At 40.4% G+C, this 10,027-nt stretch overlaps 1 pseudogene; it reads left to right on the plus strand.

Moving 5' to 3' along the window:
• The first annotated feature begins 7,335 nt into the window (after positions 1 to 7,335).
• On the plus strand, positions 7,336 to 9,427 carry LOC118850829 (annotated as a pseudogene).
• The last annotated feature ends 600 nt before the right edge of the window (positions 9,428 to 10,027 follow it).

Consider the following 10,027-nt stretch of genomic DNA (forward strand, 5'->3'; position numbering starts at 1 on the left):
ATCTTTAGTTTGTGTTGTTGAGACAACCCAATTTACTCTTCTCCCCTCCCCCTATGGGGGCATCTAGGCTGCCAAGGAGATAGAGCACTAGGTCTTAAGTCCCAGAATACAATCAAGTGTCTGATCATTTCATCATGACAGCAAGACGGAACAGTAGATAGAGATAGTTGTTGTCCTTCATTCTCCAAGAGGACCAAAATTACATCACTATGCTAGAGTCAAGTTTCAATGTGTCCAACTGTGGCTGATCAGACCAACGCGAGCTCGGACTGTTCTACCACAGGTTGGGCACAAATAGTCCATGCGAACATTTGGGATGGATATTCTAAATTTGTGCATACCGCATTTCCTTTGAGCTGTTTCAATTCTGCTTTGCTCACAGAGCACAGTACTTTCTCTGATGTGGGAACGCAATGCTGAATGGTCCTGTGCCAGCACCTCCCATGTCATACAATCAATTCCAAAGTTCTCGAGAGAGACCTTGAGAGTGTTCTTGTATCACTTCTTCTGACCGCCATGTGAATGCTTGCCCTGTGTGAGTTCTCCACAAAATAACCTTTTTGGCAAGCGTACATTTTCCATTTGAACAACACGGCCAGCCCATCGGAGTTGCACTCTCTGAAGCAGAGTTTGAATGCTTGGCAGCTTAGTTCAAGTAAGGACCTCAGTGTTTGGTACTTTATCTGGCCAGGTGATCTTCGGAATCTTTCTAAGACAATTCAAATGGAAGCAATTCAGTTTCCTGTCATGGTAGTAGTGGACTGTCCAGGTTTCACAGGCATACAACAATGAGGTCAGCACCACAGCTCTGTAGATCTTCAGTTTGTAATCAGTCTAATACCTCTTGTCTCCCATACTTCCCTTCAAAGCCTCCCAAACACTGAGCTAGCTCTGGAAATGCATGCGTCAACCTCATTATCAATGTGTACATTCCTGGAAAATATGCTACCAAGGTAAGTGAACTTATCCACAAGATTCAAAACTCATCCATTTGCTGTAACTGCTGATGATTCCATGTATGGATTAGTGTTAACCGTTAGGCCAAAATTAGCACAAATAGCAGAGAAGTGATACATACTTTGTTGAATCTCAGCTTCAAAGGCTACATTGAGTGCACAATCATCCACAAACAGAAAATCATGCACCAACACTCCCTCTACTTTGGTCTTGGCTTGTAGCCTTTTCAAGTTGAAGAATTTACCATCAGTGTGTGGCTGACCTTGATGCCATGCTCAATCTCATGGAAAGCATTTGACAACATGACTGAAAACATCATGCTAAAAAGCATGGGAGCAAGCACATAGCCTTGTTTCACCCCATTGGTGACTAGGAAGGCACAAGAGCATTGCCCATTATGTATGTCCATGATGTACAATATTGATAAACCTCTTCGTGCAACCAAATTTTGACATAATTTTTCAAATCTGGCCTCAGACACTTAAGTCACTTAATCCTGTTTGCTTCAGTTTCCTCATTTCTAAAATGAGCTGGAAAAGGAAATGGCAAACCATTCCAGTATCTTTGCCAAAAAAAAAAACCAAACAAACAAACCCAAATGGAGTCACGAAGAGTTGGACATGACAGAACAACAACCTCCCCTTCTCTTCCAGTCCTGATTCAAATCCCTTTTTATCTTTTTTTCCCTCTTCCCTTATATAACCCATCCTCACTCAGTATATACCTAAAATCTAACATACTTCTAGAAACCTCCTTCTCTTCCCTGTCCCAACCCAGTCCCATCATAGTTACCATATGAGTACAGTGATATTTCTACCACTATAGTCATCACCACTACTACCACCACCAGCATCATCCCTTCTTTGCCCAGCTCAGATCAAAGTAAGACTCATGATATTCCTGTTCCCCCACTGATTCACTCTATGACTGAACAATATTCACCCACAGTGCCCTCAATTTCAAGAAATAAGTTCCTTTCCCCTCCTTCCTTTAAAGTTTCTTGTCAACTTATGGGCGGGGGGGGGGAGGGTGTGCGGGTTTCCAGCCTTTATGTTAATTACTTGATTATTTTGTTTTTCTTCACTGATCCTTAAAAAAATTGGGACACTAAAGGGCAATAGTATTCTTGCCCTTTTAGTGTATGAATACTTACTCATCATTTTCCCTTTTTTTGAGTTCTTCAATTTTTTATGCCTTTCTTAAATGTTCTTTGTAACTATATTTTAATAAAATATTGATATCCTTTGCAATCCTATGGATTTTACTTTATCCATTTAAAAACATAATTCTTGGTACCAAGCCCAAAGGGCACATCTTAAGCACCCCAGGAAGGGGAGAAAAGGACTTCTAGCAACCAGGAACTGTGAGTTACCTCCTTTTCCACATGTGCCCTCTAAATGTGAACCTCCCTGGTGGGAAAGTGTGTCACAGACTTTGAGGCTAGGGAATTGTTTTGTGCCAACTGTTCTTACTGTAGCATGCTAGTAAGCACTGTTTATAAAAAGCTAATTAAGGTAGGGTAACTGCTTTTTATCAACTGATGATCATGAGAAGAAATACATCAGTAGGGGTATGTGCATCATAGCACTAGAGAAGCCCATGCTCCAAATCTCAGGGCTGTCTCTAGATCCCTGGGGGGATGGAGTAGCTATCCTCAGGGGACTTACTCATCAGTGAATAGAGATTGTCATCTCAGAGCATGCCCTACATTGCAGTAGTCTCCTAACTGGTCTCCTTGTCTGAAGTTTCTTTTCTGTCCAAAAGCATACTCCACATAAGCTGCCAATTTTCCTAAAGTATGAGTTTAAGCATGTCACTGCTCAACTCAATAAACTTCATTGGCTCCCTATTGCCTCTAGAATCAAATACAAAATCCTCTATTTAGCCTTTCACAAGTTAGCTCCAATCTACCTTTCCACACTTATTATATATTATTCATTTTCCCTTCTTCTACTATCCATATAAACTGGATTTCTTGCTATTTCTTCTACCCAACACTCTTATCTCCTGTCTTTGGCTGTCTTTCATACCTAGAATATGCTCTCTTCTCACCCGAATCTCTTAGAATCCCTAGTTTCCATAAAGCTCTCCCTAACTGCCACCTTCTATATAGAGCCTTTTATGACCCCCTAGCACTAGCAGCAAAGATGTTTTTTGTATGTTTAATATACACTCAAATGTATATTTTCTCTTCCCTCAATATAATATATGCACCTTGAAAGCAAAGACAACATTGTTTTTGTCTTTGTGTTCCCAGTGCCTGGTATGTAGATAGCACTTAAAAGTTCATTGACTGACTGATTTGTTGCTGATCAAATTCAATTCAATTTGGTAAATTTATTAAGCATGGTAAACCTCTATCCAACTAAAGTAAAGTAAACAGAACTAGGAAAACAATATACACAATGAGTATAAGAATGTAAATGGAAACAAAAAAAAACCAAAACAAATAAAACTGAATGTTTTTAAATTATAGTGGCTGAACATAGGCCTAGATGTAGCACCTTCCCTTATTTACAGAGGGGAAGAGCTATAGGTGTGGAAATCTGTAAATGATGTCCAATTTGATTAATCTGGAAGGGATATATTGGGAAATGTGGATGATATAGAAACAAAAGAAAACAATAAATTGATATAAAAATAAGAGCCTTATTGGCCACTTTGAAGAAAGCAGTTTCAGTTGAATGATGGGGCAGAAAGTCAAACTGCTCAGGGTTACAAAGTGATTGATGATTATATCTTTACATCCAATGTCCCAATTCTCTGCTCTTTTCTCCTTTATTCTCTGATGTGAGGGAATGCTGACTGACTTTGGTCAGAACCATCTGTGATTCTATTTAATCAGTAAAAGCTTGGAGAAACAATGAAAATTGTGCAAGGATGGCTTTTGTGGAAGACTCAGAGAATCCTATAAGCAAAATTAAGAGGCTAAGAATTCATGATAGTGTAAGTCAAGCCAATCTTTGAAGGAACATTTTTGAATCTATAGGTTTGTAACTCAGCCAAGTTGGGAATCTGTCAGTCAGTAAACATTGTTTAAGCACTTACTATGAGCCAGACACTGGGCTAAGCACTAGTGATACAAAAAGAAGCCCTGCCCTAAAGAAATTCACAATCCAAATGGGGGAGGGGGAAGGGAGGGAGGATAAGAACACAAAACAAACAAGCTATAGATGAGATAAATCTATAATAATAGAAATAATAAATAATAAAAGACATAATAAATAAATAATAATAATAGATAATAAATAATAAATAATAAAATAATAAATAATAAAGACACTAGAATTAAGAGAAGTTGGAAAAGGCTTCCTCGAGAAAATGAGATTTTATTTGGGACTTGAAGGAAGCCAGGGAAACCAGGGAGTAGAGATGAAGAGGAAGAGCATTCCAGTCATGGGGAACACCAGAGAAAAATGCTCAGAGCCTAGAGATGGAATAGCATGCAATAGCAAGGAGTAGAGTGAAACTGGGTCATGGTGGGGAATAAGGTGTAAGACTAGAAAGCTAGAGAGGATAGATTTTGAAAGTCTTCGAATTCCAGAGAATTTTATTCTTGACTCTGGAGGTGACAGGGAGCCACTAGAGTACAATGAGTAGTAGGTTGACATGTTTGGACCTGCACTCTGGGAAAATAACCTTGGCAGCTAAATGGAGTATAGATTGGAATAAGAGACTTGAAGCAGCCAGACCCACCTGCACACTATTACAATTGTACAAGTGTGAGGTGATGAGGCTCTGCACCACAGCTCTTTCAGTACCAGAGGAAAGAAGGGGCTGTATTTATAAGAGGTTTCAATGATGAAATTATTAGGCCTTGGCAAAAGATTGGATGTAGAGTTAAGAGATAATAAGGAGTCAAAGATGACAACCTAAGTTGTGAGCCTGAGGGACTAGAAGAATGGGGGAACCATTGACAATAATAGGAAAGTTGGGGGTGAATGCTTAGTGGGAAAGATAATGAGATCAGTTTTGGACATGCTGAGCTTAAGACTGTCTATCAGACATCCAGTTTGAGATATCTGAGAGGCAGCTGGAAATGGAAGACTAGAGCAAGATTAGGGCAGGACAGGCATATAAGAATCATCAGTTTAGAGATGGTAATAAAATCCATTGGAGCTTCTGAGATCACCATGTAAAGTGGTAAACGGAAGAAGAGGGCCCAGGACAAAGGTCTTTGGGACACCTATGGTTAGAGGGTATGACCTGTATGAGAATCCAGAAAAGGAGACTGAGGAGTGGTCTGATATAATCAAGAGAGAGTGGTATCCCAAAAACCTGGAGAGAAGAGAGTATCAAAGTGTGCAGAGAAGTCAAAGAGAATGAGGATTGAGAAAAGGCCATTGGATTTGGCAAATGAGAGATCATTGTTAACTTTGGAGAGGGCAATTTTGGTGGAACGATATGGTCAGAAACTAGATTATAAAGGGTTAAGAAGAGAATGAGAGGAGAGAAAATGGAGGCATCTATTGTAGACAGCCTTTTAAAGAAGTTTAGCCAAAAACGACAGAAGAGATTATGTAGTACAATACTTAGTGAGGATGGAAGGATCAAATAAGAGTTTTTTTCATGATAAGATGGCATGTGCATGTTTGTAGGTAGTAGAGAAGGAGCCAGTAGACAGATATTGGAAATAAGAGACAAGTGGGGATGATAGGAGAGATCCTTTGAAGGAAACAGAATGGAATGGGTTTGCTTATACAGCTTAGGTTTGCCTTGGTAAAGAGGAAGGCCACCTCCTTATGTGAGACAAAAGTGAAGGAAGAGATGGCATCTGAGTAATATGAGATGAAGAAAAGGGGAGAAGAGGGAGCTAAGGACAAAATAGCCCCAATTTTTTCTATAAAATATAAGGCAAGACATTCAGCTGAGAAGGTAGGGGTAGGGGGAACAATGAAAGGCTTGAGGAGGGAGGAAAAAGTTTGGGAGAGCCACTGTAGAGCATGGGATAGTGAAATGATAACAGAGATAAAGAAAGGTTGCCTAGCAGTAGTGAGGACCCAGTTGAGTTGTGTAACATAAATTTGTAGGGGACACAGAACAGCTGCATGATTTTCTCTACCTTTGTTTAGCATCACATGTGTAGGAGCAAAGCTTATGGATGGTGGGAGTGATCCAAAGCTAAGGTTTAGCAGAGCATAATTGGTGATGTGATAAGAGGGCCAGGGACTCAAGAGAAGATGTCAGCATTAGAGTTGAACTGGTTCGGCAAGGAGTTAAGCTAGGGAAAAGAGGAGAGAGTAGCTAGCAAAGGGGAGATGACCTGAGAGAAAATTGAGGGGTCACGGGATTAGAGGTCATGGTATAGACAGAGTAGAGTTTGGTAAAGGAAGGCTGAGGAAGAGGTGGAAAGCAAATAGATTATGGTCAGTGTCATGGTAATTAGGGTAGGACTTTTTTATTTTCTCTTTTAGAATGCTAAGGTAATCAAGTACCTTTGATGAGTCTTGCCTTTCAAATGTAATGGCAAACAAAGTAGACTTTATATTGTCTTGTTTCTTTAATTGAATCAAGGGTCTTTGACCTGTTTAAGAAACAAGAAAGCCTATTCCATGTAGGTTTGAGTCACATGGTTGTGATGCCCTCTGACCCTGAGAAGGGTATATAAGATCTGAGCCTGGCATTTTGTTTTGGGGCTCTCACTCACTGGAAGAGTGTCATGTAATTTGACCAGGCAAGATTCTGGGTAGTCATTGTTAAGAGCCCACCAGCTTTGAAAACCCAAATGTTGGTGCTTCTTTCTGGTAACTATATATGTGTTGTGATTTGGTCAGACAGATAAAAGCCTGTCTGTTGATCTGTCTGTAATCTCTGTTTGTATTTGCTCTGAAGTTCAGGGTGCTGGCTTTTCCCCTGAACTAAGTAAATGGTATATGTATGTTTAATTAAAGTAAGATTGTTAAAGTTGCTTTCCTTAGAAAAGCAGATCAAAAAACCCAAGCTAGCTGCCCTTCTATGTGCTCTTGTTGTTGGTCTTTCACCTCCAGAGCAGCTGCAAGCAACACTGTTGTTATAGTCAGATAAAGGGATTTTGGAATTTGTGAACTTGGAAGTGGTACATTTGTGGATGATGGCAAGATCAAGGGTATGATCTTTGCATGTGGCAAAACATAACACATTTCTCCTCTTCCCAGAGGACGCTGGAGATACATTTTTTAAATGCGTTCCTCCAAAGAGATGGGGAGGTAATTATCTCTACCTTAACAAAAAGTTTAGGGAAAAAGTACAAGACTCCATGAGATCCCTACCACAAGGGCAGGCTGTCTTTCATCCCTGCTCAAAGACAGACTCTTCTCCAAGCTCTCTGCTGTCACTGATATTGCCCAGGCCTCCGCCAATGGATCTGCACTCTCCACCCCCTAGTCACATGCCACCACCATGGTGAAGCTTAGGAAGCCTGATAACAATTAAGAGGAACCAAAGAAAATGGATATCCCCAAAGGAGATAGAAGACATTGAGCATAAGGCCATGTCAGATGAAGAAGAAAGCAGTGGAGAAGAGCATGTGGTCCCTTAGAAGAAGAGCAAGAAGACCGTGGTTACACCAACAAAATAGGTACCACCAGCCAAAAGAGCCATTGTTGCCACCACACCCACCAAGAAAGAAATCATGACTCCTAGTAAGAAAGCCACCATGACCCCTGTCAAGAAAGTGGCTACCCCAGCCAAAGCTGTCATCACATCAGGCAAGAAGGAAGCTACTCAAGCTAAAGCAGCAGCACTACCCCACTCCCGCCCCGCAAGGGGGCCAACAAAAAAAAAGGGAAGAATGCTCAGAAAGAAGACAGTGAATCTGAAGAAGAGGACAGTGAAGATGAGAATGAAGAATTTGAGCCACTCAAAGCTACAAAAATGGGAGTAGCTCTAGCCAAACAAGACTTTGAAGATGAAGGGGAAGATGATAGTGATAAGGATGAAGATGAGGATGACTCTGAAGAAGCTATGGATACCACTATCTGCCAAAGGGAAGGCTACTTCTGTGAAAGCTGGGAAAACTAAGGAATCAGAGGAGGAGGAGGAAGATGAGAAGGAGGAGGAAGAGGAAGTGTTCATCAAAGTACCAAAGAAGACAAAAAAGGAAATGAGCAAGCAAAAAACCATAAAGCCAAGAAACAGAAATTAGAAGTTGAAAAATATACAAATTTTACTCTCTGACAACCTAAACTTCAACAAAACCACTTTTAAGCTAAAAAACTAACACAATGGACATCTTTGCAAAAAAGGACCTTATAGTTGTGGATATCCTCATTGGTATCATGAGGAAGTGTGGCTATGTGGAATTTGATCAGCTGAAGACATCGAAAAAGCTCTGGAATTCAGGGGCTCCAAAGTCCTTGGCCATGAAATGGAACTGGAAAAATCAAATTTAAAAAAAAAAGGTCAAGATGCAAGAATGCTCTTCATCAAGAATCTGCCTTATAAAATAACTTAGGCAAAGCTCAAGGAAGTGTATGAAAATACTATTGAGGTTAGAGTAGTCTGCACCAAGGATGGGTCACTCAAAGGAATTGCCTACATTTAATTTTTTTTTTAAATTTATTTATTTATTTTTAGTTTACCACACACAGTTCTACATAGTTTTGAGTTCCAGATTTTCTCCCCTCCCTCCCCCCTCCCTCCCCAAGATGGCATGGAATCTCATATAACTGTCAGCCTACATTTAATTTAAGACAGAAGCAGATGTGGACAAGGACTAGAAAGAAAAAGAGGGAACCGAGATTGATGGCCAGGCACTCATTTTGGACTACAAAGGGGAGAAAAGTTAAAGACAAGAGAATTCAAGAGGTGGGAAGAATTCCTGGAGTGGCAACAACAACAAGCTGGCAGACTCAAAGATACTGGTACTGAATAACCTCACCTATACCACCACTGAAGAAAGTATACAGGAAGTGTTTGAGAAGGTCACATCAATTAGCTTGCCCCAGGACAACCAACGCTGACCTAAAGGGGATGTGTTCATTGAATATGGCTCTTTAGAAGATGTGAAAGAAGCTTTGCATTCTTGTAACAATATAGACATTGAAGGCAGAGACATTTGGCTGGAGCTAAAGAGTCAGAAGACAATTAATTCAGCACCAAGGAGCCAGTTCTACAAAAGTTTGTTTGTGAAAGGTCTATCAAAAGGCGAGGCAGAGGAAACATTGAAAGATTCATTTCATGGCTCTGCTGGTGCCAGGACAGTCACAGACAGGAGGACAGGGTAAAGGGTCAGTTTTGTGGCCTTCAGCTCAGAGGAAGAAGCCAAACCTGTGACGGAGGCCATGCAAGATGGGGAAATAATGGAAATAAAATGACTCTGGACTGGGCCAAACCCAGTGACTGGAGGCCAAAGGGGCAGTTGTAGTCATGGAGGCTTCAGTGGCTGAGGAAGCAGTAGAGGAGGCCAAGGGCCTTTGGTATTAGAAGCCAAGGAAACTTCAGAGGTCAGGGTGGTTTCCAAGGGGAGGAGACAAGTCACAAAAAAAGATGAAGTTCAAATAGCTTCTTCCTCATTCTCTTTTCCACCTGCTATTTGAATGAACTCCAAAGGTTTTATCCTGTTATCTGATCACCGACAGGGCTTTCTGAGGACATTTCAAGACAAACATGCAGTCCAGAGGTCATCATGGAAAAACCTGGATGATATTTCATGGGAGAGAGCATGTTGGTTTTAACTGGATGAATGTTCCATATAAATTTTTTGCAGAGATGGATGATAGATGTGAGAGTTAACCTTTTTGTCTAGTTTATAATGTTATAACCCCTGTACAAAACCATTTTTTTCTACCAAAACAATCCCTATCACATTTCTTCTTTTCCAAGAGGAAAAGAGGAAAACCAGACAGGCACCAACACAACTGTACTTAGTATAGTACTTTGGACATAGTGGTTACTGAAATGCTGATTATTAATTGAACCAAAAAAGTTTGAGACAATTAGCTAGACTCTGTGCAGAAGTTGACATTGCAGTTATCCTAGAGATATATAGAAAACCGTTCTGAAGCTGTCAAATTAAAACACTGAATTTGACTATTTTGATAAAAACCCTGTAATGTCTATCTGAGCTTATTAACGGAAAAATGAAGGAATC

Source organism: Trichosurus vulpecula, chromosome 5 (genome assembly GCF_011100635.1).
Source record: "Trichosurus vulpecula isolate mTriVul1 chromosome 5, mTriVul1.pri, whole genome shotgun sequence".
Lineage (NCBI taxonomy): Eukaryota > Metazoa > Chordata > Mammalia > Diprotodontia > Phalangeridae > Trichosurus > Trichosurus vulpecula.